We start from the raw sequence: 26,031 nt of genomic DNA, 5'->3' as shown, positions 1-26,031 counted from the left end.
ACTGATTTTGTCGATCAAAAACATTAGACCTATCTCGTTGCTGCCCGGCAAGGTCAAAACGAGCGTGATCATTAGAATTCCCTCTAAAATTCGAGAAACCCCCTCTACCTCTCGGGCCACCCTGATTGTGTCCCTGACTGTGTCCCTGCCGCGAAGCATGCAACGCTGGGCAATCTCTGGCCCAGTGCCCCAATTGCTTACAATACGCACATTGATTCCTATTCAGGTCAGATCGGCCCGAGGGAGGACCATAAAATCCTCCCCTACCTCTATTTACACCCCGTCGGGGCGGACCATATACTTGTGCTAACATCACCTTCGTTTTTAAATCCTTCGATTTCTTTTCCTCCTGCCCCTTCGCTTCTAGCTCCTGGCGCTCATAGTACTAAGCTATAGTCAGGAGGGCTGTCGGGGTCGTAGTGGACCAAGAACTTTCACTCGCTTTGAGGCGAGCTGCAATTGCCGGTAATAAATTCGCCACATATTTGTCAGCAAAAAGGTGCCGACCCGTATCATCAGTAAGAGACTGACCACTAAAATCATGGAACGTCTCCTCAAAACGCGTAAAGAAATCTGCAACTGATTCATCGGCTTTCTGCTTACACGAGGCTAGCATATTCCAGTCAATCTTTTTAGGGGGAATAATGGTCTTCAACTTAGTCAGAATAGCAGCGGGGAGATCTAAGATAATCTGAGGTGGTTTCTGCGCGGGCTTTCTCTCCCTATCCTCATCCTCAAGTTCAGACCATCGAGCCTTAAAAGTGGCAACATCATCCACCTTCCGCACGGATCGCCACATATCTGGTGGTAGAATAAGCCCAAAGAACAAATCTATATCTGCTAAGGTCATAATACAAGAATTCAAGGCCCCCTCGACTTCTTCGTAAAAGGCCGCTGGATTCTTGCGGGGATCAGGCAACGCATTTTTTAATGCCATGACGTCAGCCCTGTGCCAGGGAGTATAAACCCAATTATACACAAAATATCCCTTAGCATCGGCGGAGGTAATATCCGAGCTAGTCCCCGCTCCTTTAGGAGGAACATACAAAGGCGCCGCCTCGCGCATTGGTTTAGCATGCACTGGATCGCTCTTATCTGATTGAGAGATGGTTGAATGGCCGCCTCCGGTACGCGAATCCGACCGCTTTTCCTCCTCAAGGTGTTGGCGCGCTTTCTCTTTAAGATCTGCTGCCGCATCCCGCAACGCAAACAGTCGCCGAACCGCCTCAGGCGCCTTAGAGGGAGAGAAAACACCATTACGCAATGCTTTAGAGTCTAATACCACATCGTCAGGTTCAAAGACACTGGAATATTTCCGAAAGGCAGCAATCACTTCATCAGAAAAGTGTCCCAAGAAATACAACCTTTCTCTATCCTGCCACGACTCCCAAGAAGCCAACAGTTCATCAAGGGATAACTTGCCCTTACATGCACGATAAGAAAACTGTCGAAGCTCACCCATTCGCTCAGCCGATAACATGGACCGCGTGTCTACCTTACTCGAACCCGATCCAGAATCTTGTGGCCTCGGGGCAGACGCGCCAACATAAGGAGGCGGAGAACGATCTAATAAATAAAAATCATCGTCATGATTATTAAGGACAGGATAGAGTGGCTGACGAACAGCATATTGACCCGAGACTTGTAACCTATGTTCTTTCTCTTGTTTCTCCGTCTGTTCTCTTTCCTCCCGACGCTTTGCTTCCTGCGCTCTCACATGATCATTCTTTCGTTGCTCTTTATCAAACAGCGCTTTCTCGCGTTTCTCTCGCTCACGCACTTCCTTCACCCATAGTCGCACACATTCAAACATGTCTTGACGCGCACGCCGTTTACACATACACTGTTCCACATACTCAATCTTACGTATATCAAACGACCCATACAACGGCCACCGTAACTCAGGATCCTTTTTGGTATATTTCCTCCATACTGTGCTGTACATTATGGAGGAAAGACCATGCTTCACATACATATCCCTATTAGGAGTCCCCTCTGGGGGAGCTGGAGCAGATTCCTCGAGGTTTAACCGGTTTCCAAAGCAGCAGCACCACTTACGGAGTGCGCTAAAAGCAGGCATGCTCAAAAAATAATGCAGAATATGCAGTATTATCAAAAAAATGGCACTTAAACGTTGTGCTATTCAAAGTTACACAGTTCCGGAGAAATATCTCCACATTACCTGCCTATATGTGTTGCAACGCATATATTCTCACAATAATCAATACAAGATATGACCGGTCATCCCAAATCAAACTCAAATAGCCAACCCAGGCTTCAAAAACTCGGAGCAAGTACCGTACAACGGTTCTTACCAATCAAGAGTCCAGATTCCAACTGCCAAGCTCCGAAATTCGCCCAAACGGCTGTCACGGCAGGACCGACAGAAGAGGTCTCAGTCGAGGACCGGCGCCACCCAGATGGTCAGCTCGGAAGGGAAGGAAGAAAACCTCGGGATGCCAGGACTAAAGTGCCTCTGGCAGTGATCACATCCCCGGCCAAATTCCTCACCTTCGTCGCGACCAATCCTTCGAGCATCCGAGTCGCCGATGAGCCCCACGTGACGGGCGCCAATTGATGAGTACAGGCCCCAGCTAGGCCCGCAGGACACAAGGGTTCGCTCTCCTGTAAAGGAATCTATAAGGAAGTTGGCACGGAAACTGCAAAGTACAAAGACACAGTTTATTAACCCTTAAGGGTGGTCCTACAATCCATACAATACCCTTCAGCATTGCATAGAGTAGCACAAAGAACTTGCATACACGGTCCCCTTTTATACACAACAGAGGGGCTCATAAGTGGGAGGATACGACATGAGACGAGGAATGTTACCTTTTATGGACATTTGCAATACTAGATCGATATGTGGGCGGAGCTGACATACTCCTTAAGCCCGCGAAAACATGGTCAAGCAAGGACTAACTGATAACAGATGTGGTCAAGTCTGGGCATGCACCAGACGGACAAAGGAACTATTTATAGACTGTTACTAGGCAGATTACAAGAGCAACTAACACAAAGATAAGACTCTTCTCGTGCTGAGCACGTGGAGACATGACAATACAAAATGGAGTCCAGACTTCAGTCAACATAACAAAAAGGGCATGTGTAAGCAGAAGAATTCATGTCTTTAGTAAATGCTTAATCACATCGAAGTTGCAATTTACAACACAACGCCCGGCACAGGAAGGGGAAAGGGCGTGGCACTGAAGGGGTTAAAAAACCATAGGTTTCACACATGTTATAGTTAGCTGGACATTTCACTCGTAAAAAACCAATGAAATTCCCCCGTTATAGTTACTGCAGGCAACTATAACTCACGTGACCGCAATCCTCTGCTGATGACGTCAGATATTACATCACTGATGACATATGTGTCTTTATGAAAAATAAATATTTGTAATATATGTATAGCTAAAGATTAATGGAAGAAGACATGGGTAAATAAGTGTCTAAATACAGTGATGTAATATCTGACGTCATCAGCAGAGGATTGCGGTCGCGTGAGTTATAGTTGCCTGCAGTAACTGTAACGGGGGAATTTCATTGGTTTTTTACGAGTGAAATGTCCAGCTAACTATAACATGTGTGAAACCTATGGTTTTTTTAAGTGAATTTGCAAGGTTTTTTAAATGCTAATTCGTAACTACAACGTGTGTGAAACCTATGGTTTTTTCAGTGACTATATATAGGATGTGGATTCTACCATACAAATCCAAATTCCAATATGTGCGATAGGTCAAGTGATGGCACGTATCAGAATTATACTGCACGTATCGTATTGAGACCTTTAATGGGTAAGGGAGGACAATCTGAACAGCACACACTAGAACCCTAGTGTGAGGAATATAACAGCTCATCAGAGCAAAACTTAGTATTTGTGATGCTATGAACCACAAATACCTTCTGAATTAATACCACAGTGGTAGGGAGCGAAAAACCAAGAAAGGGCAGGTTGAAAGGAGGCCATTATTTAAAAATGGGAAAGACCATGGACCTACTGGCATGTTTCTGGGACTAAGAATGGCAACTTGAAGTTGACAAGGATCTTTATCTTGCCAGAAAACACAAGATGAGCACAGACCTCTGCCAATCATGACTAACAACTTTCAACTAGCATTTGCAATGCAATAGGTCTCGCATTTGTGAGAGTTTAAGCTGTTAGCATTGCAAGTGACAATGCCTTTTATTTATGTTTTAAAAACCAAAACATAAATAAAAGGCATTGTCAGTTACAATGCCAATAGCTCAAACTCGCGTAAATGCGAGACCTATTGTATTGCAAATGCTTTTTTATTTTTTTATTATTGTGATGAACTGATTAACTGACGAAGTGCTAAACACCAGGCTCCCAGGACAGGTTTCTATACAGAAGAGCAGCTCTACTATTGAAATATCAATATAGGGCATGTTTGTAGCTACGCGGGTGTTGCTATACTATGCTGTGCTCTACTTTTGTAATGAAGAAAGGCTGAAACCTGCCTGGATCCATGAACTTCACACACAAATTGCTGCATCAATAACATTACACATTCCGCTTTTGACACCTTAAAAATGGGAAAAAAATATGAGTGGTACTTTTGTAGCTTAATTATCTTGGTACTGTGGTTGACATCAGCTACTCGACTGGTTTACGTTTGTTTTTTACTCTTGTGCAGTACACACTTTGATTTACCTGCCACAGGGAGACCGCGGATTCTTGCAGTCCAACATTCTCTGTGTGTTGCCCAGGTGTTCAAGTGTAACATATGCAAAGCATGTCTAAAACAGGGAGGGATCCATCAGTTGTTGAATCATAGGCCTTCCCCACTGCTCCACTGGGACATGTTAAATGTGTCCCGGTGAAATTTGCTGATGCTTCGATATATTTAGCAGCACCCGCAGTTCGTGGGTGTTTTGTGTCCACTGCAGCGCCCCAGAGGGGCTGTGGTAGGTCCCTAATTACAGTTATAGGAGGACCCCAACAAAAATGCTTCACTTAAAAGCCAGTCAGAACTCCTTCCCATCAAGTCCCGTTCGTCTTACTTTTTGACTACAGGATAACCTTTGATTAATTTAGGAGAACGTTGCAGTACCTCAGTATTCCAGATAGATGGGCAACACAATTAGCAACTGAACTAGGAGAACACCACCACCGAACCAGGCTTCAAGGGGAGAGGGGGGCATATTTTGACCACACCATATGCGAGAAAAGGAGGCAGAAATCCAGTCTCGTGCAGAGGTGTGAGAACTAAGCTCTGGGGACCAAAAAGCAAGACCAATACACACATGCCCATGTTAGCATTAACTGTAAGCTAGGCCGCATCACAGGAAGTAGACATTAAGAAGTTCTGTATGACCCACTTGCAGTCCACAAATGGGCCTCCAGGCATCTGACAAGTTGTCCAAATCCATTTAGGGAGAACCTATAGTGCTCACAGTGCATGGGTATGACCAAGAATCCACTATCGGCCATGATGTGGCAAGGAAATGTGGGACCCGGCCATTCCTGACCCGGATAAATCAAGGCATGGTGGGCACTCCCATATCCAACCCTAATACAGCAAAGCATGGCTATGTCCAAATCAGATGGCACTGAGCACAGTGGAGCCTGGAACAAAGACGTAGGACATGGTGGCGGCATGGCTTTTTCTTACCCTAGTAAGCAGGCCATGGCTATCTTCATCCTAAATCACACAATAGGCATATAGTGGAGCCAGCGCCCCGATGAAGCAACGTATTGTGGGGGTCCAGTAACTGACGTTTGGAAATAAACATAGAACATGAATAACAAAACCACATTTTAGGGGGGCGGGGGGCAAAACTGGTATTTTTTAGAATATTTGTAATTAATTGGATACATGAAAGCTTCGCCTAGAGTGGGTGTTTTCAGAAATACAAATGCAACAGCACAAACAGACTTTTGCAGGCAGGACCTAGTCTGGGCACAGGCTCGCTTTCTAGAATTCGCAATTCAAGGGACATTTTAAAGACTGTGCTTCTACTCGACAAGCTGCTATCACAGCTCAGTGTGTTTGAGCACCTGTTGCATAGGTCTGTACACTTATATGAATAAAAGTGAAAGCTTCTTTAGCTTTTTTTTTTAATTCAGTTTCCTAATTCTCTACCAGATTTACAGTTGATGGAGCATTGGAAATAGACCACATTCACACAGCATTTTATGAGTTTTGGAGAGGGAAAACAGAGAGAGGCACAACTTCTACAATATGACCCGACTCTATTCAAAAGACTTTTACTTGGCACAACTTTCAAACCCGAGTTCAAAATGAAAGAGGAGACGCCGGCGTTTCCCATCAGTGCCAGAGGAGCGTCAGTGCAATGAAGTGCAAATGGTGGGAACACCAACACAATCAACCTTGTCTCTGATCTCAAATACTCGCACTGCACTTACGGACAAATCTGCACAAGAAATCATCGATTGGAATGACGAAGGGCCAATTAACACAAATAGTGTCAGAAAGTGCACCTGTATTCCCCCCACAGAGATCATATACAAGTGCAAGACATTCACAGAAAGTATTTACTATAAATAGAATGTAATACATTTATGGGATTTCACCAATTTCCGAATGTCAAGTTAAGTACAAGCCATGATACTATAAAAAAAAAAGTGCAGCGCCCATAAATAAAATTAATGCGCCGCGCTTTGAAGCTGCAAATAAAACGAAGGCACGGCTCTTTTAAAATCAGTGCCACACTGATTTACATTTGAGAATTTGTAGGTCGAGCAGCAATGGTGAAACAAGCATTGGCATAGCCAATAGGTCTCGCTTTTGGGACCTTATAAGTATTTAGTTATGCAACTGTTGTGTGGTTGTGGTTGTGTGTGGTTGTGGTTGTGTGTGTGGTTGTGTTTGTGTTATTGTGTGTGTGTGTGTGTGTGTGTGATTTTGGTTGTGTGTGATTGTAGTTGTGTGTGTGTGGTTGTGTGTGCTTGTGGTTGTGTGTGCTGTGGTTGTGGGTGAGGTTGTGGGTGTGTGTGTGGTTGTGGGTGTGTGTGTGTGGTTGTGGTTGTGTTGTGGGTGTGTGTGTGGTTGTGGGTGTGTGTATGTGGTTGTGTGTGTGTGTGTGTGATTGTGTGCATGTGTGTGTGGTTGTGCGTGGTTGTGGTTCTGTGTGATTGCAGTTGTGTGTGTGTGTGTGGTTGTGTGTGCTTGTGGTTGTGTGTGCTTGTGGGTGTGGCTGTGGGTGTGTGTGTGGGTGTGTGTGTGTGTGGTTGTGGTTGTGTGTGTGGTTGTGTGTGTGTTATTGTGTGTGGTTGTGTGTGTGGTTGTGTGTGTGCTTGTGTGTGCTTGTGGTTGTGTGTGTGGTTGTGTGTGGTTGTGTGTGTGTGGTTGTGTGTGGGTGTGTGTGTGTGGTTTGTGTGTGTGTGGTTGTGTGGGTGTGGCTGTGGTTGTGTGTGTAGTTGTGGTTGTGTGTGTGCAGTTGTGGTTGTGTGTGTGGTTGTGTGTGTGTGTGCTTGTGTGTGGTTGTCTGTGGGTGTGGTTGTGTGTGTGGTTTTGGGTGTGTGGGTGTGGTTGTGTGTGTGGTTGTGTGTTTGTGTGTGGTTGTGTGTGTGGTTGTTTGTGTGTGGTTGTGGTTGTGTGTGTGGTTGTGTGTGTGATTGTGTTTGTGTGTGTGGTTGTGTGTGTGTGTGTGTGTGTGGTTGTGGTTGTGTGTGTGTTATTGTGTGTGGTTGTGTGTGGGGGTGTGTGTGTGGTTGTGGTTGTGTGTTATTGTGTGTGGTTGTGTGTGTGTGGTTGTGTGTGTGGCTGTGTGTGTGGTTGTGTGTGTGGTTGTGTGTGTGTTATTGTGTGTGTGTGGTTGTGTGTGTGGTTGTGTGTGTGGCTGTGAGTGTGGTCGTGTGTGTGGTTTTTGAGTGTGTGCTTGTGTTTGTGTGTGTGGTTGTGGTTGTGTGTGGGTGGGTGTGTGTGGTTGTGTGTGTGTGTGGTTGTGTGTGTAGTTGTGGTTGTGTATGTAGTTGTAGTTGTGTGTGCGCGTGCCTGTATGTGTGTGTGTGGTTGTGTGTGTGGCTGTGGTTGTGTGTGTGTGCTTGTGGTTGTGTGTGGGTGTGGGTGTGTGTGTGGTTGCTTGTGTGTGTGGTTGTGTGTGTAGTTGTGGTTGTGTGTGTAGTTGTGGTTGTGTGGTTGTGTGTGTGTGTGGTTGTGGTCGCTTGTGGTTGTGTGTGTGGTTGTGTGTGGGTGTGGTTGTGTGTGTGGTTGTGTGTGGGTATGGTTGTGTGTGTGTGGTTGTGTGTGTATTATTGTGTGTGGTTGTGTGTGTGTGTGGTTCTGTGTGTGTGGTTGTGTGTGGTTGTGGTTGTGTGGTTGTGTGTTGTTGTAGTTGTGTGTTGTTGTGGTTGTATGTAGTTGTGGTTGTGTGTGTAGTTGTGGTTGTGTGTGTGTGTTATTGTGTGTGTGTTGGTGTGTGTGGTTGTGTGTTTGTAGTTGTGTGTGTGTGTGGTTGTGTGTGTGTGGTTGTGTGTGTGTGTGTGGTTGTGTGTGTGTGGTTGTGGTTGTGTGTGGTTGTGGTTGTGTGTGGTTGTGTGTGTGAGTGGTTGTGGTTGTGTTTTCTTTGTGGTTTTATGTGTGTGTTTGTGGTTGTGTGTGTGGTTGTGTGGTTGTGTGTGTGATTGTGTGCGTGTGTGTTGTGTGTGTGTTATGTGTGTGGTTGTTTGTGTGTGGTTGTGTGTGTGGTTGTGTGTGGTTGTGGTTGTGTGTGTGGGGCTTTGTGTGTGTGTGTGTGTGTGTGTGTGGTTATGGTTGTGTGTGGGTTATTGTGTGTGGTTGTGTGTGTGTGTGGTTGTGTGTGTGGCTGTGTGTGTGCTTGTGGTTGTGTGTGTGGTTGTGTGTGGTTGTTTGTGTGTGGTTGTGTGTGTGTGTGGTTGTGTGTGGTTGTGTGTGTGGTTGTGTTTGTGGTTGTGTGTGTAGTTCTGGTTGTGTGTGTAGTTGTGGTTGTGTGTGTGTGTGTGTGTGTGGTTGTGTGTGTGTGTGGTTGTGTGTGCTTGTGGTTGTGTGTGTGGCTGTGTGTGGGTGTGGGTGTGGTTGTGGGTGTGTGGGTGTGGTTGTGGTTGTGGTTGTGTGTGGTTGTGTGTTCGTGTGTGGTTAAGTGTGTGGTTGTTTGTGTGTGGTTGTGGTTGTGTGTGTGGTTGTGTTTGTGATTGTGTTTGTGTGTGTGGTTGTGTGTGTGTGGGTGTGGGTGTGTGTGTGGTTGTGTGTGTGTGTTATTGTGTGTGGTTGTGTGTGGTTGTGTGTGTGGTTGTGTGTGTGGCTGTGTGTGTGGTTGTGTGTGTGTTATTGTGTGTGGTTGTGTGTGTGTGGTTGTGTGTGTGGTTGTGTGTGTGGCTGTGTGTGTGGTTGTGTGTGTGTGTAGTTGTGTGTGTGTTATTGTGTGTGGCTGTGGTTGTGTGTGTAGTTGTGGTTGTAAAACCCATTTTTAACGAACTGAATATCCGCACGTGCAGGCTAGCTGTGATACGCTGGTTGGATGGTTCCTCCATAATTCTGGCCTGCCGGGGAGTAAAATACCTGGCAGAGGTAAGAAAACTTTTACGGCCGATCAGGAGGAAAACAGAGAAGAATGACCGACCAGTCTTGAGCTCTACGGTGCCAATTGGGTAACATATTGACTGAATGTAAAACAGATTAAGAGTTTTAGTAAGCAGGATCACAGAAGATTATTGTATTTATAACAGTTTGTGTGTTGGTTAAACACACGCAGTTAAGCTATACAACCAATGGGATATTATTAATGTTGGTTTTAATGTCTGGTTTTAATTGCGATTGTAAGACATTTTATTTTATTATTTTTTGGAATAATTGTAAAGATTTTAATTAATCATACAATACAGTTTTTTTGACTTTGTATAAGGTCGTGCACTGCCCATTTGGTGGGCAAGCTATGGTTTGAATATATGATGTTACAACGCAAACAATTACAAAGTATGCTTTTACAAGGCGGATTTTACATCGCAACTACCATTACATCGCATAATTTTACAATGTATACCATTACAACGCATTTTTTAAAACTACCATTACAACGTATTCCATTACCATGCATACCATTACAACGCATACCATTACAACGCATAATACTTTTAGGGCAACAGTAGGGTTAGTGTTGGATAGTGTAGGGGTAAAAATTACTATTCCCACTCCAGTGAGTGCAACAGTAGGGTAGGTGTTGGATAGTGTAGAGGTAAAAATTACTATTCCCACTCCAGTAAGTGCAATATTAGGGAAAGTGTTGGATAGTGTAGGGGTAAAAATTACTATTCCTATTCCACCTCAAAACCCATACCCACCCTAAAACAAAATATCTCCATTACTTACCTTATAAAGCATTGTAATGGCATGCATTGTAATGGTATGCGTTGTAATGGCGGTCATGCGTTGTAATGGCATGCAGTGTAAATGCAGTTCCGTTGTAACAGTTGCGTTGTAAAAGCAGTGCGATGCAATGACTGTGTTGTAATGGATGTTTCCCTATGGTTTTCATGGTGGTGCTCGTGAAGCAATAAGTGCAAATTTGAGTGGTGTTTGGGTTTTCATTTTTAAACAGAACTGGACTTTAATTGTTTTTTAAGGTAAATGTCATTTTTTTTTAAAATATACATGCATGGTTGTGGGTTCCATACCTCTGTCTCTACTACTGGGCTGCTCGTAGAGGCGCAACTAGAGCCAAATTTCGGGGGGGTGGGGGGGGCTACTAAAAGTTTCAGGGGGACTAATTCTTCCAGCAATAGGCAGAGTGGATATGCAGGTGCTCTAAGAAGGGGTGAAAAAACAACAAAGCCTCATTGACAAGTAAATGGTCTTTTAAAGACCTGTGAAGTACTCGGGTGCAGCTGCAATAAGATGGACGCCAGACCAGCCAGCCTACAGCAGCTCAAAAACTGTGTGTGTGTGTGACCGGGAAGCTGTCTCAGCCCGGGCTGACACACACGACGGGGGCTGAAGCCCTTTGAGCCCTATGGGCGTTACGCGCCTGGCTGCTCAGATGTTTCCAGTCAACGAGGCGGCTAGGGCTGTGCTAGCGGAAAGGTTTGTGCTGCTTTTGTTGCACTGTGCAAACTCCATTCTGAGCCGGAACAAGGCTGCCACAAGTGGCATTACTGCCTGGCTTCCCGGGCGTGGGATTTAATGGCATCTCTAGACAGGGGAAAGTCTGGGACCAATCACATTGTGTCATTTGAGTGCCTCTCTTCAGAAATGTAGCTGCAGTTCTTTTGGTATATCCAGATTCGGCATGCACTAGGAGCATATGGGGGAGATCTGCGGGAGGCGCCTAAATGCAACACGTTGGAGCCTTGTTTGTTGATGGGTGCAATGGGCCAAAAGGGTATTTCCAGGCTCTAAAGGATTCTCCCACTTAATATTTCTTATCCACGCCAGGAGGTCAGGCAGGCTTGTGAGAATGATGGATGTGGGCAAACTAGATGAAGATGATTGGTGTGGCAGCCAGGATACTTGCCATCACCTTCAACTTACAGTTAATACAATTTACTTATTTCCACTGGATATACTACATCCCCAGTAGGCTTTGGAAATTGGGGAGGTCTCCGAAGTCGAACTGTACCGATTGCGGTGATACTGAAGGGGCCTTTTATCACGTCCTTTGATTGCGCCCGATTATAGCACCAGCAGGAGGCAACACTCCCCACCCCCCCACAGTAGTATGCATGTCTACGCATAAATAAAACACACCACACAAATTTTGTTTGGGTTAGAAACTGCTGCAGGTTTATTACATACACCGTTATGTAATATGGTGGGTTATCTTACGGGCGATCCAAGGGCAGGCAACCAACTGGGCCGCCTGCCCGCCTGATGAGCCAAGCAGCACTGGGGCGAACCCCATCTGTGCTGCCCCTTCGGTGATCCTCTTCCCGGATCACGGTCCCTTATAACTCATGCCCCTTTCAGGGCGGAGCGTAGCAAGGCAAGCCCCCGGTGGTTCAGGCCCACAACCGCCCGAAGGACTAACGGGGCGCCGACACGGTTTTCCAGGAACCTCCCATGAGGCTCCTGGGCTCTGGCTCTGGCACCCCCTATGGTGCCGCGCAGAGGTACCCTTTGGTACCCATTTGCTTCCAGATCGCCCTGTAACTCCGCCTGCAACGAAAAAGAACAACATTACAACATTCTATGCCTCCACGCCAGGTAAGCGGTAGGGTGGGAGACGGCGTCTCCGGGGCACAAAAGAGGAAGGACTGAGGGTGGGGGAGGCCTATATACCTCCCCCCCGTTCCTCACGCCCCGGAAATGACGCGCCTGCGCGCCGCCGCCACAGGCTGCCTGAGTAGGGGGACTCCTCCTCGAGGGGTCCCCATAATCAGAGCAAGGGGGGTGGGCTGGTGCCTTGCTGGCACTAGAGACCCGCCCTTCTAGGGCACCCTGCGGGCACCAGGGCAGGCACATAGCGCTAGCAGGAGGCAACACTCCCCACCCCCCACAGTAGCATGCATGTCTACACATAAATAAAACACACCACACAAATTTTGTTTGGGTAAGAAACTGCTGCAGGTTTATTACATACACCGTTATGTAATATGGTGGGTTATCTTATGGGCGATCCAAGGGCAGGCAACCAACTGGGCCGCCTGCCTGCCTGATGAGCCAAGCAGCACTGGGGCGAACCCCATCTGTGCTGCCCCTTCGGTGATCCTCTTCCCGGATCATGGTCCCTTATTACTCACGCCCCTTTCAGGGCGGAGCGTAGCAAGGCAAGCCCCTAGTTGTTCAGGCCCACAACCGCCCGAAGGACTAACGGGGCGCCAACACGGTTTTCCAGGAACCTCCCATGAGGCTCCTGGGCTCTGGCTCTGGCACCCCCTATGGTGCCGCGCAGAGGTACCCTTTGGTACCCTTTTGCTTCCAGATCGCCCTGTAACTCCGCCACAGCTCTGGAGGCGGCCACCGTCGCCGCCAGAGCCCCCACCAAAATAGCTATAGTCTTGCCCGCTAGCTCTCCTGTCTAGAGCCTCCTGCAAATCTAGATGCAAGGGAACATCCCTGCTGGTTAATGATGCCCCATCTATATCCCAGTAGCCCTAGACGTTAGCATTGATCAGCTGTGTCTGAAGAAACAAAACGCCCTTTGTGCCTGTGAAGTTGTGCCAAGCACTATACACCTCACGCCGCAAAGGTCCACTGCGTCACAAGACTAAGCCCCGACCCACTCAGGGCGGGACAGTTTCAGACACCCTGGCTCAAGATGCCCCACCTACTTGCTGATCACACTGGATGCCGCCCTTCTGGCACCGTGTGTGGCTGGACACATGTGTCTCCGATCTCTGGGACAGCAGCTCACTTGTTAGGATACCGTTACTACCCCCGCTAGCCAATTAAGCTCTTAGGGCGGGAAGGGTTATACTTAACCTTGGCACCGTCCCTTTCCTTCAAATCAATGCGCACATAGATGTCCATAACGGCGTATGAACATTGAGCACGGCTGCACCCCAGCAATTGCCCTGTATCCCATATACTTTATAGGAATTGCGACCGCTCAGCTCCCTCTGGGAAGCCCCCTAGGCATACCCGCTTAGAGAAACTGCTGATTCGATACAGGGCACACTGTCTGTAATCTATTGCCTAACCTTTGATGTGGGAGATGCCACACACCGCCTAGGTCATTGGGATCTAAAGGAGCACACCATTATCCCCCGGGCGCACCTCTATGTGGGACTGGCTCCACCCAGCTGTAACGCCAGACACACACCTTTTAACATCTTTACTCGTTATGCCACTTGGCACCCTTCTGGTTGCAGCTTTGTGTATTTGTAAAGCACGCATGCCCCTGGGGCACGATGACGCTGACTAGCCAGTGTATGTTACCCACTTGCTGATACTTATCTATCCTAACTGCCCTTACTTGGATTGAAGGGTTGCAGGATGCTACCCCAGGACTGAAGACTTAATGCTCCAACCCACTTTGACCCCAGAACTTGGGGACAACCCCAGTGGTGACCATGCCTTACATGGTACATCTACCCCAGCGCTTGGCTATCAATGTGTTAGGGACCCCAGTCCCAAAAGATGCCCCTTCTATCGTCTGGTTCTAGCCCGCAGCTGGATAACCCGGAGGGGGGGGCAGACAAGTCTGTGTAACCAGAGGGGAACCTGCCCTTTCCTGAATTTTGGGATGCCAAAAGGTAGAAAATACCCTGTCACTATTTGGCACTGACGCAGTGTTTGCCACACTTTTCCGCGCCACAGCACACTTGTTAGCTGACAACTACCACCACCCGCCTGCTGCCCTTGTTAAAGCGCGGGTGGATATGTCTTACTGAAGCTACCTGATACCGGCCCTTGGCTGCAGGGGAATGCCCACCCAGTGTACATGGTACCTCTTCCCTGCGTAGTATATTGAAAATGCTTCCATTCTGAACTGGTGGAACTGTCACCCTAACGTGTTGAACATTCATTAAATGTCTCCCTTCGATGAATAGCAAGCTCTACCGCAAATGGGACCATTACACTACTCAACTTCCGCAACAGCCAGGCAGGTCACCTGCACGTAAACAAGGTGCCGGAAGCGGAAAGCGGGAGCCCTTTGGAAATGGAATAGTGGCGCACAATCCCCGCGTTGGAGACAAAATTGACCTCGTTGTACTGCGAAAGAGGTACATGCAGAGACAAATTAACTATTCTTTGCAAAACAGAGCCTGTCCGTAACTTTTGTCTATATTGGGACAAGGATGAACCATGATAATATCACTGATCTAGTCTGAGATGTCATATACGCTACTTCTGGCGTATATCTCATGATTCGCCATATCTGACTGACACCAATCACTCATCCTGTGCTTTGTGTGATCTTGGCCCACTTTGGTGTGAGCAGAGCCCTGTGAAGTATACTTGGCTTCTGGGCCGATAATGCACAAGTGTTAGGTGAGAAAGATGAAACCATACTTGCCGAGCCCCGGCCAAAACCGACAACCATTTTACCATTTGTCATCAGTAGAACATACATCAATAAGACCTTGATAAGGGCCACATGCATAACTCCTGGTGGCCAAAGGACCTTATCGGCCAAGCAGCCAAATCTTCGCTCAATGCAATAATCGAAACAGACTTCTCACGGCGCACGCCACCCAGGCGCCAAACAGGACACCGAGGTTTACACCGAACATCCCGACTCCAAAGGAAAGGCACCACAGACCCAACCCCCTGCGCAAGTCGCTCACCAAGACAACGCAGAAGGATCCACCCCTGCACAACGCCTTCCAAGAATAGCAAGCTCAAGCGCAAGTGGGACCCTTACACTAAGCAACACCACCCATCAATGGAAATCAAACATGCCCCCTTGCAAAACAGGTAAAGTGTGTATGAAACCCAGCCATAGCCAGACGAAACCTTGGAAGCCGTTTATCTGTGGCTTTGTAGAGACGTAACCGATAAGACAACCTGTCCCTTCTGTCTGAAACTCGATAATCATTAACAGAATGCCAAGTGACTGAAAAGGGGCATATCAACTGTGACAGCTCCAAGGGTGCAAAGGCTCTTGGTATAAGGGGGGAACCTCAAATAGGTGCTATCTTTGCCTGCCTTCATTTAATCTGCAGTCATGTGACCATGGCTTGGCTCAATATCATCGACAGAATGCCAAGTGACTTGGAGAAGAGGTCTCAAGCCTTCGTGTCATTAACTTACACTGTCAGTAACCTTCCTCACAGTGGGCATGTAAGAACTGCACTGTCTCACTGAAAGCTGCTCCAGGCAGGTGCATTTTCATTGTCCGAGTAAAACTATGGGAGACATTTAAATGAATATGAAATGACCTTTATTGCTAGCAAAATCAAACTCTGGAGGCGAGGGAGACATACCGATCCGTAATTACACCGCACAATGCTCCCGCCAAGCCGCAAAACCAAGTAACATCACCCACTAACCCTGACACTTGGGCAAGAGTGGCGATTCAGATTATTCCAGGCCCTCAAGGCTATAGGAATGGGTTGGGCAGCGCAACGGAATATAGTGTATATTCAATAAATTACTGCCTGCTGCTCTGGTCATCTCTAAATCGGCAAACAGCGCTGACTGGTGGCAAGCTGTCACAAGCGCCGGTGTTGACAATTAAGTGAAAGTGCCATGCACCAGGGACCACCCTGTCTGATCTAGCACAGGTGAACTGTCACTTAGTCAAGCGTGCAGGTCACAGTAGGGTGCCCCAGTCGTGAGTTTCAATACGAGACAAGCAGTAAACCGGGGGTAACGTAGGCCTACGCGAAGGGGGAAGGTAACTATATGGCCTACAACCCTTCCAGGGGATACCCATTAAACAATGCTCGCTTATGCCTCAACAAAAGTAGCATATAGCATGTCAAGAACCCCGCAGGCTACAGTAACTCGATGCCACCGGTGCCCGTTATCCGCTCGGATAGACGGACATACCACCAATCCGACCAGTGCCACCACCCCGCAGGGACAGAGGCAGGCCCACGGCCCCTTCCTACGGCCCCGAAATGACACTAGCGTGAAAGGAGAAATAACACAAACCGCGGGACAGTGCCGCTCGGTGGCAAAAACACCTTCTAGGGCACTGAAATATACATGGATACATGGACTAACAATAGGTGTATTCTGTACGTGAGCCTCCCGTGTTGTCGTGCTCGTTCCCAGGCTCTGGCACTCTGTTAGCAGATGCAGTCCCTGGTCACATCTTCCTGCCCCACATATGCACAGCCGCCAGCCACGCCATCCATACTAAATCACAATGCAAAATCAACCGGGCACAATCAAGGGCAAGCAACACTGATATCAGTAATTACACCCATTGGACCAACGCAAAGCTCTAAGGCCACCGATGTTTAAAGCTGCTTTTTTTTTTTGCGCATTACTGGGCTGGAGCTGCCTGAGCGATGTACACATGTTCCATAACCCCTGGCAGCACCAGGACCTTGTTGGCCCAGCAGCAACGTCTTCACTCAATGCAAAAACGAAACCGATTGCTCACAGCGCACAACCCCCACAGTGCCCCCCAGGCGCCAACGGGACAAGCCAAGGTTTGAACCGAGCATCCCAACTCCAAGCAAAGGCACCACAACCAACCAATCCACTTCTCTGGTCACTCTCAAAGGCACCCCTGTAAGGACCCCACCTTGCCAACGGCTCCTACATGAAGCTTGGGTGCACTCTGTGAATAATGTAGGCTGCCCGTCGCTCATAGACTGTCATTTCATGCAGAACGAACGCCGGTAGACCTGGAGGATACGCCTATCCTGTGTGCTATTAACAATTCAATCTTTTGACCAGACACAGAGAAATAATACTGTGACAACAAAATGGCTATGAGCAGAACGCTTTATTGCCATTATGCATGAACTAGGGATGTTCCTCCTAGCAAGGACGCTGCGCCCATATAATCCGGCAGCCAAATGGTGTCCGTGAACCGCCCACAAACATATCCTGTGACACTGCATGTTCTGTGAAACCCCGTACCTGAGCAACGCAAGTGCCCCAATTAACTTATATCCGCATCGGCGAAGACATACAAATGACGTGAACAGCAGTTGGCGAGTGAGCACATGTCCGTACAAATTGCTCCCAGTACCCAAATAAGGGCATTGCGACCAATGATCCGGCTGCCTAAGCGTGTTCCTAACTGAACACGCACCACCAACATACATCACGTGACGTTGCCTGTTCTGCGCCACCACGTGCCGGAGCAACGCAAGTACCCAGATGCTGGTAGGAAGGTGCTGCACACAGGGGGACGACATGGTAAATGGCTGCAATAACCAATCCGCTTAGACTGCCTCCCCCCACCCCCTTAAGGAAAGAGGGGGGAGCGGCAGGGGGTGCTGGTGTCGACATAACTCCCCCCCCCTCACATCCGCCTAGTGAATCACCCGTGCTGGGGCGCCAGAAACCAAAGGCTCAGTGCGGGCCGAACCAGGGGGCACAACGTCTAATGTAATTGACCATCTCTGATCTTTTAAAGTCATAGTCATTGCTGGCTGCTACTTTACTTAGAGCCTCCTCGGAACAACAATACATGTTAAATAAGCTGCGCCATTATTTACACCCATCACGCGGGCGGTCACGTCTCCTGCTACAGGGACTGGTAGGGACGGCCTGCAGGCCACCATCACCGTTCGACCCGGGGGCATCACGCAGTCCATAGCCGCAGTCCCTCGGCCCCGTTCGGGCCAGGACCCCAGTCGGGGGGGCATTCAGACTGCAGCCGTTCTGCACCCCCTCCCTGGTCGTAGCCCTCCCGGAGCTTGCATCCATCCCCCCTGGCGGGTCACGTCCTGGCCGAACCTCGTCACACACCCAAAGGGAGGTGGAGGGGGGGTGTGAACACTCACCGCAATTGTCGCTCCCAGATCAAAGGCGACCGAGGGCAAACACACGACGAAGACGGCGTGTCCGGGGTGCAAAAGAGGAAGGACAGAGAGTGGGGGAGGCCTATATACCTCCCTCCCCCCGTTCCGCGCGCCGCTGCCACAGGCTGCCTGAGTAGGGGGACTCCTCCTCGAGGGGTCCCCATAATCAGAGGAAGTGGGGAGGGCTGGTGCCTTGCTGGCACTAGAGGCCCGCCCTTCTAGGGCACCCTGCGGGCGCCAGGGCAGGCGCATTACACGGTATTGGAAGAGCACACACGATTCCCTGGTGCGCATGCGTCACATATTTAATGTACTGGATCCTAAGGTGACACTTCTGGGGGTGATGGAGGGAGTGCCAACTCCTGTAGTGTGCAGATATTAGCAGGTATTGGATTCACTATTGCCAAGCAAGATATTTGTAGGTACTGGAGAGTGTCAGAACCTCCCCCTCTTCCGGCGGCCAGGGCCCCTAACATGAACCACTGCAGTAACACGGAGAAGGAAATCTATAGAGGGGAGGTCCAAATAAACACCAGAAAATATGGGTCCTTGGATCTCCAGAACTATGGACTCTTGATATGTTTTGTGTTGAGAGTAAATGGATATGGTATAAGCCTCACAGCTGAGATTACACTAATATGGGTCTACTCTTGTGGGGTGTGGTTGCCCCTGTTGCTATGTTTGGTGCCAAGCTGATAATTTTGATTGTTCTGAACAATGCAGCATCAATAAACAGCTGTGAAAAAATATACATTTATGTGTGATGACTAAACTTAACTAGAATTTTGCTTTTTTATATTTATTCACTGAAAAATTGTTAATTGTAAGTTATGGTTTCTTCTGCTCTTACGACATGAATATATGGCCAGCCTCCTGCACACCCAACCCTTGCTGTGCTGCATAATGTCATACATGTATTTAGGCGTTAGGAACCGGCTATGGGTGCAGACACAGCATCACACCATGCCACTGAATCAGCTGCATAGGGTCTTCAGCAGTGCACAGCACACCATGGGCACAGTGGTGGCTCCTCCGCTATGGCGAAGGAGCGTCTCCCCACTGCTTTTAAGCAGTGCCAAGTAGAAACATAAAATGCTAATGACTTAGAGTTATTATCATATTATGCTTTGTGTCCTGCTGCTTTGCGGGTGGTTGGGTGGGGCTAATCTGCTCTAGGAGCAACGGGGGAGTGGTTTGCCAACTCCTAAGTGTGCAATGACTGTTTGGTCGGCCTTCTCGGGCAGCCCAAACCAGTCATGCGCACTTTCCCCATTCTCCATGCAGGCTGCAGTACAGCCTGCATGGAGAACATGCCCACCCCTCCAGCCCATGGCTGAGCGCCGTGTCACTGTGCTCAGACCAATCACAACGCTGCATATCAGCGTTGTGATTGGCTTAGGGGAGGGAGCCCGGCTGCCTACTTCCTAGTCCTGGAATTGGAGGCAAGTGAGCAGGAGCAGAGATGCAAGACAGTCCTAAAGGTAAGTTTATTTATTTTTTATCCCACCCCCGCGTGACCCCGGTGACACCTCCCTGCGACCCCTGCGCTCGCCCAGCCACCCGTGAGCCATGCCGGCTGCCATTGTATGGGCACACTGCCTGGCAGTTATACCACTATCAAGCTGTGCATGCCCATGCACTGTGGCCTCTGGACACATGGTCTGGCCAGACATAGGTTGGCAACAAGAGCCACAATGCTCACTTTCTCTCAGTTTTGGAGCAACAAAAAAAAGTGATATTGAATTTTTCAAAATATTTCTGAATCTAACTGAGAATTAACTGATCCACAGATTCAAAAAGTGAATCCTGGGAGAAAAATGAGCTTTTTCTTTTACTATTAAGTGCACTATCTGTCGCTTTTGGGACTCTCGCATGAATAGATGTAGTAAATTTCTTCTGCTTATTTTAGGGTTGAGCCTGCGGGAGCATGCGCTTGACCATGCATCTTGCTTGCAAGACACTCTGTAACCAAAAAGGGCTTGGAGCCGGCCTGTTGCTTACCCATTTGTTGGCTTGCATGGCACTTTTCTTTACAGCCTTGTAATTCGTCACTGTAGGCCTAACATTATTTCTATTCCTCTCTGGGGAGCAGGGACCAAGCACTAATTGATTCAACTCAAACAGTGCCTGTGCGCTGCTCCCAACGTTATTGAGGTACTAGTTTGTTCTTTTTAACATCCAGTGCACTGGAAACAGAAGGCGTGTGATTGGCAAAAACATGCCCAGCAGGGCAAACAAAATAGCAAAGTTAACTTTCTTTTATTTTGCCAAGTCTTCTTTTCTCACTATGCACTCATGTTATCTTTTGTTTTGCTTGTGGGCGCTGTTTTCAAAAGATGAGGATTATTTTATTGCAAAGTTACATTGTTTCTTTCTTATATGTAATTTCTGAAATGTGCTTTAACACATAAGTGTACAGTACACCCCAATCCATCCTACTCCAATCCACGCCAATCCACCCAACCTCACTCCACACCAATCTGCCTCACACAATCAAATCCACTACAGACCAATCCAATCCAAACCACTCACCCAATCCAATCCACTCTAATCCAGAACACTCCAATCCTCCCAACCCACCCCACTCCAATGCAAAACAATCTGCCCCACTTCAATCCAAAACAATATTCCCCACTCCAATCCAAAACAATCAGCCCCACTACAATCTAAAATAATCAGCCTCACTCAAATGTGCTGCACTCCAATTCAAAACAGTCTGCCCCACTCCAATCCAAAACAATATACCCCACTCAAATCTGCCCCACTCCAATCCAAAACAATCTGCCCCCCTCCAGTCTGTCCCACTCAAATCCGCCCCATTCCAATCTGCCCCACTCCAATCCAAAACAATCTGCCCCACTCCAATATGCCCAACTAAAATAAACTGCCCACTACAATCTGCCCCCACACCAACCTGCCCCAGTCTAGTTCAAAACAATCTGCCTCAGTCCAATCCAAAACAATCTGCCTCACTCCAGTCTATCCCACTCCAATCTGCCCCACTCCAATTTTCTCCTCCAATCCAAAACAGTCTACCCCACTCTAATCCTTCCCACTCCAATCTGTCCCACTCCAATCCAGAACAATCTGCCCCACACCAATCTGCCCGAGTCCAATCCACTCCAATCTGCCCCACACCAATTTGCTCCACTCCACTCCAATCCAATCCACCTCACCCCAATCCACCCACTCCATCCCAATTCACCCCACTCCAATCCACCACAATGCACCCCACTCCAATCCAATCCACCCCAATCCAATCTACCCCACTTCAATCCAATCCACCACACCCCAATCCATCCCACTCCCTCCCAATTCACCTCACTCCAATCCAATCCACCACAATAAACTCCACTGCAATCCAAAACAATCTGCGCCACTTCAATCTGTACTACACCAATCCAAAACAATCTGCCCAGTCAATTCAAAACAATCTGCCTCACTCTAATCTAAAACAATCTGCCCCACTCCAATCCAAAACAATCTGCCTCAATCCAATCTGCCCCACTCCCCTCCAAACCAATATGCCCCACTCCAATCCAAAACAATCCACCCCTTTCCTATCCGCCCTACTCCATTCCAATCCACCTCATCCAGATCCAATCTACCTCACTCTAATCGAGGCCAATCCACTCCACATAATTGACTCCATCACAATCCAGCCAAATCCAATCTACCCCACTCCAATCCACCCAACCCCACACCAATCCAATCCACCCCACACCCCACTCCAATCTAGTCCCAGTGGAGGCCGGCATGGCTCGCTGGTGGAGGGGGAAGTGCCGGGGGGGAGAGTCACGGGGGGGGGGGCGTCGCGTGGGGGTGTTGAGTGCGCAATAGAAAAAAAACGTACCTTGCCGCCAGTCCTATGTCTCCACTCCTGCTCACCTTGAACAGGAAGCACAGCCAGGCCCCACTGACCAATCACAATGCTGCAATGCAGCGTTGTGATTGGCTTGAGCACTGTGACACTGTGCTCAGCCAGGGGCTGGAGGGGTGGACATGTTCTCCATGCAGGCTATAATGCGGCCTGCATGGAGAACAGGGGAAGTGAGAATGTCTGGTTGACCAAAAAGTCATTGCACACTTAGGAGTGGCTAAACCACTCCTCCCCTGCCCTGCTCCCAGAGCACAGCAGTCCCGCCCACCCACCTGCCCGCAAAGCAGCACCAACAATAAAATGATAATAACACAAAGTTATGTTTCGTGCTTTGCAATGCTCAAAAGCAGTGGGGCGACGCTGTCGCCACTGTCCACCCCATCCAATCCACCCCACTCCACTGCCATCCAATCCACTCCACGCTATGCCAATCCACTCCACTCTACCCCAAACCAATCCACGCCACCCAGTTCAATCCACCCAACTCAATCCAATCCATCCAGCCTACCACACGCCAATCCTCCCCACTCCAATCCAACCTACCCCACTCCAGTCTAGTCTAATCCACCACCTTCACTCTAATTCACCCTACTCTAATCCAAAGCACCCCACCCCAATCCAATCCACCCCACCCAAACCAATCTAACCCACCCCACTCCAATGCACCCCAATCCAATCCACCTCACCCCATTTCAGTCTACCCCACTCCAATCCAATCCACCCCATCCAGTCCACCCACCACAATCTACTCCAGACCAACCCGTCCCACTACCTCAATTCACTCCAACCCCTCCACCAGCCGCAGCTGGTCCATTTGAGCTGAAGGGCCAAGCCCCCCCCTCACCTTTTGCCCCTCACAAACAGTGTCTGCCAGGCTGAAGAAAGGTCAACATGACGGACACTGTTAATTTTTAGGTCAGGCAGCCAGAAGCTAGACATGCGCTAAATGCTCAGGCTCGTGGTTGCCTGAGCTGAACTTTGCTGGGCAGAGGGAGACACAGCTCCTGTGGGCATGACTTCCTCAGCTCAGAAAAGGTCCCTGAGGCTCTCCCCTCAGTTACGAGGGGTAGCGTCACTGATTGCCTAGCATCTGGGCACTTCAGTTTTAAGCCCTGAAGCGCCCAGGGCCGAGTGTCGATCAGTGACACTTCATCACAGAGTGGGGTGGGGTTAGCAGTCTCACTGACCCCATTCCACTCTGTGATGACGTTGGGATTGCTGCCCACCTAAAGTCAGCCAATGAGGGAAGGCAGCATTCCCAAGCCTCCTGGGACCTCCAAGGCTGCAGGTAAGTGTGTGTGTTTTTTTAAATTAAAATTTGGTGCATACGTGCATGTATGTATGAATGTTTGGTAATGAGTAATGTGAATGGATGTGTGTGTGTGCACGCATGTGAATGCATGGCTGTGAGTGTGTATGTGTATCTGTGCGTGTGTGTCCTGTCTGCCTCCTCCCTCCTAAACTTACCGGCCGCCACTGCCCTCCACCCTTTTCCACCCCCACTCCACTCTACGCCACTGCACTCTCTTCCACTGAACCACTGAACTCGACTCCCCTCTACTCAACTCTACTCCCCTACTCCACTCTACGACACTCTACTCCAACAAATTCAGTCTACAACACTCTACTCCCCCCACTGTATTCTAGGACACTACACACCACTAACTTTTAGCCATGTTGAACAGCAGCCACAATGGTGTACAATATGGCAAAAACACATTGTCAAAGCCAATAGCTCTTGTATAGACGAGACCTGTTGGCTTTGACAATGCTTGTTATAATTATTGTGAGATCATAAGCAATACATTTGGTGTGCAAGTGATGGTTTGATTGGCTGATATATGAGTTATGAGTTGTGGAGTAAATCATACCTGGTGAATTTCAGAGGTTTTCTAGCTTTAATTCATAATTTGTGTTTTTTCAGTGAATTGCAGGGTTTTTTGGATGAGTTACTCTACCCAACTTCTAAACAAGCATTGGCAAAGCCAATAGTGCCCAACTATGCAAGAGCTTTTGGCTTTGCCAATGTGTTTTAACCATTTTGTACACCAGCATGGCTAGAGGAGAGTAGGGTGGAGTGTCATAGAATAGAATGATGGAGAGTGGAGTAGAGTGTTGTAGAGTGGAGGGGCAAAGAGTGTCATGTATTGGAGTGGCATAGTGTGGAGTCGCGTAGACTGGAACAGCATAGAGTAGAGTGGACTGGTGTAGAGTGCATTGGCGCAGAGTGTTGCAGAGTATAGTGGCGTACAGTGCAGCTGTACTGAATTCAGTGGCATACAATGCAGCGTCGTAGAATGCAGTGGCGTAGATGAGATTGGTGCATATAGAGTGCAGTGGCGCAGAGTGAAGTGGAGTGGAGTGGTGCAGAGTAGAGTGGCATAGAGTGCACTGGCATAGAGTGCAGTGGCGTAGAGTAGAGTGGCATATAGTATAGTGGCATACAGTACAGTGGCGTAGAGTGGTACAGAGTGGTGTGTCATAGAGTTTAGTAGCAGAGGGTGCAGTGTTGCAGAGTAGAGTGTCAGAGTGCAGTGGTGTAGAATGGAGTCTGCAGCCTTCGATACCATCTCCCACAGTATCTTGAAACATCGACTGCGGGAGGTGGGCATCAGAGGGAAGGCCTTAGACTGGTTTGAGAGCTATTTGGCGGATCGCTCTACTACGGTTCTTGTAGATTCAATAGCCTTGTGCAGTCATCCAGCCACTGTTGGTGTCCCACAGGGCTGCATTCTTAGCCCCATGTTGTTTAATTTGTATCTAACACCTCTAGCTGGTATCATCAGATCCTATGGCTTGGACACTGTGTCATATGCCGGAAGATACCCAATTGCTTGTCACCTTTGGTCCTGATTACGTTGGCACACGATCTCGTTTCAAGAGCTGTATGATTCAAATAAACAACTGGATGAGTGGAAACAAATTACAACTAAATGGCAGCAAGACTGAGAACATCTTGTTTGGTAGAGCAGAGGAATTCTGGGTGCAAGACTAGTGGCCTTCGGAACTAGGCACATGTCCCTCCTCTACGTCAGCAGTACATAACCTGGGAATTACCATCGACAGTTCACTGTCCATGAAAACCCACGTTAACCAGGTTCTTCGTGTCTGCTATGGGATCATGCGCAATCTCCGCAAAATCTTTAAGTGGCTACCCACTGAAGCTAGGAAACCTTTGGTGCAGGGTCTGGTTATTAGCCGACTTGATTATGGGAACGCCCTATTCACGGCACTTAATGAGGACCTGTTTTCCAAGCTTCAGATTCTTCAAAACACCGCAGCCAGACTTATTCTTAATCTCCCTCCTAGATCCTCCTCCACCCCAAACCTTAAAACTCTCCATTGGCTCCCGGTACGACAAAGAGGCCATTTCAAAATCTTAAGTCTCACACACAAGACAATGTATGACACTGGCCCAAACTACCTTGCAAAAAAACTTAAATGGTACATACCGGGAAGACCTTTAAGGTCCGGCACCAAATCAAACCTTGTTCAGCCTCGCATTCGAACCTCTCGTAATGGTAGCCGTTCATTCTCTTATCTTGCCCCCATGCTATGAAATAAACTATCATTGCACCTCTCTTCCATAGTCGACCATAGATGTTTTCGCAGAAAGCTGAAAACTTGGCTTTTCCCCTCAGTAAGCTTGCCTTTAGTTTTCTTGTTGCTGTCTGTATTGCTGTTTCTTTGTTGCAAGCGCCATAAGACCTTCCGGTGAGATGTGCGCTCTACAAGAATATTTGACATTGACATTGACAGTAGAGTGATTTATAGAGCAGTGGTGTAGAGTATAGTGATGCAGAGTAGAGTGAAGTGGTGTACAGTGCAGTGACAGAGT

General features: G+C 48.3%; 1 pseudogene; it reads right to left on the bottom strand.

Moving 5' to 3' along the window:
* Positions 1-25,726, bottom strand: part of LOC146867249 (GPI alpha-1,4-mannosyltransferase I, stabilizing subunit-like) — a 76,091-nt pseudogene extending 50,365 nt beyond the window's left edge.
* Between the last annotated feature and the right edge of the window lie 305 nt (positions 25,727-26,031).

Source organism: Triturus cristatus, chromosome 1_2 (genome assembly GCF_964204655.1).
Source record: "Triturus cristatus chromosome 1_2, aTriCri1.1, whole genome shotgun sequence".
NCBI classification, from domain to species: domain Eukaryota; kingdom Metazoa; phylum Chordata; class Amphibia; order Caudata; family Salamandridae; genus Triturus; species Triturus cristatus.
The sequence above is the reverse complement of the archived record's forward strand: the minus strand, read 5'-3'. Positions and strand labels throughout refer to the sequence as shown.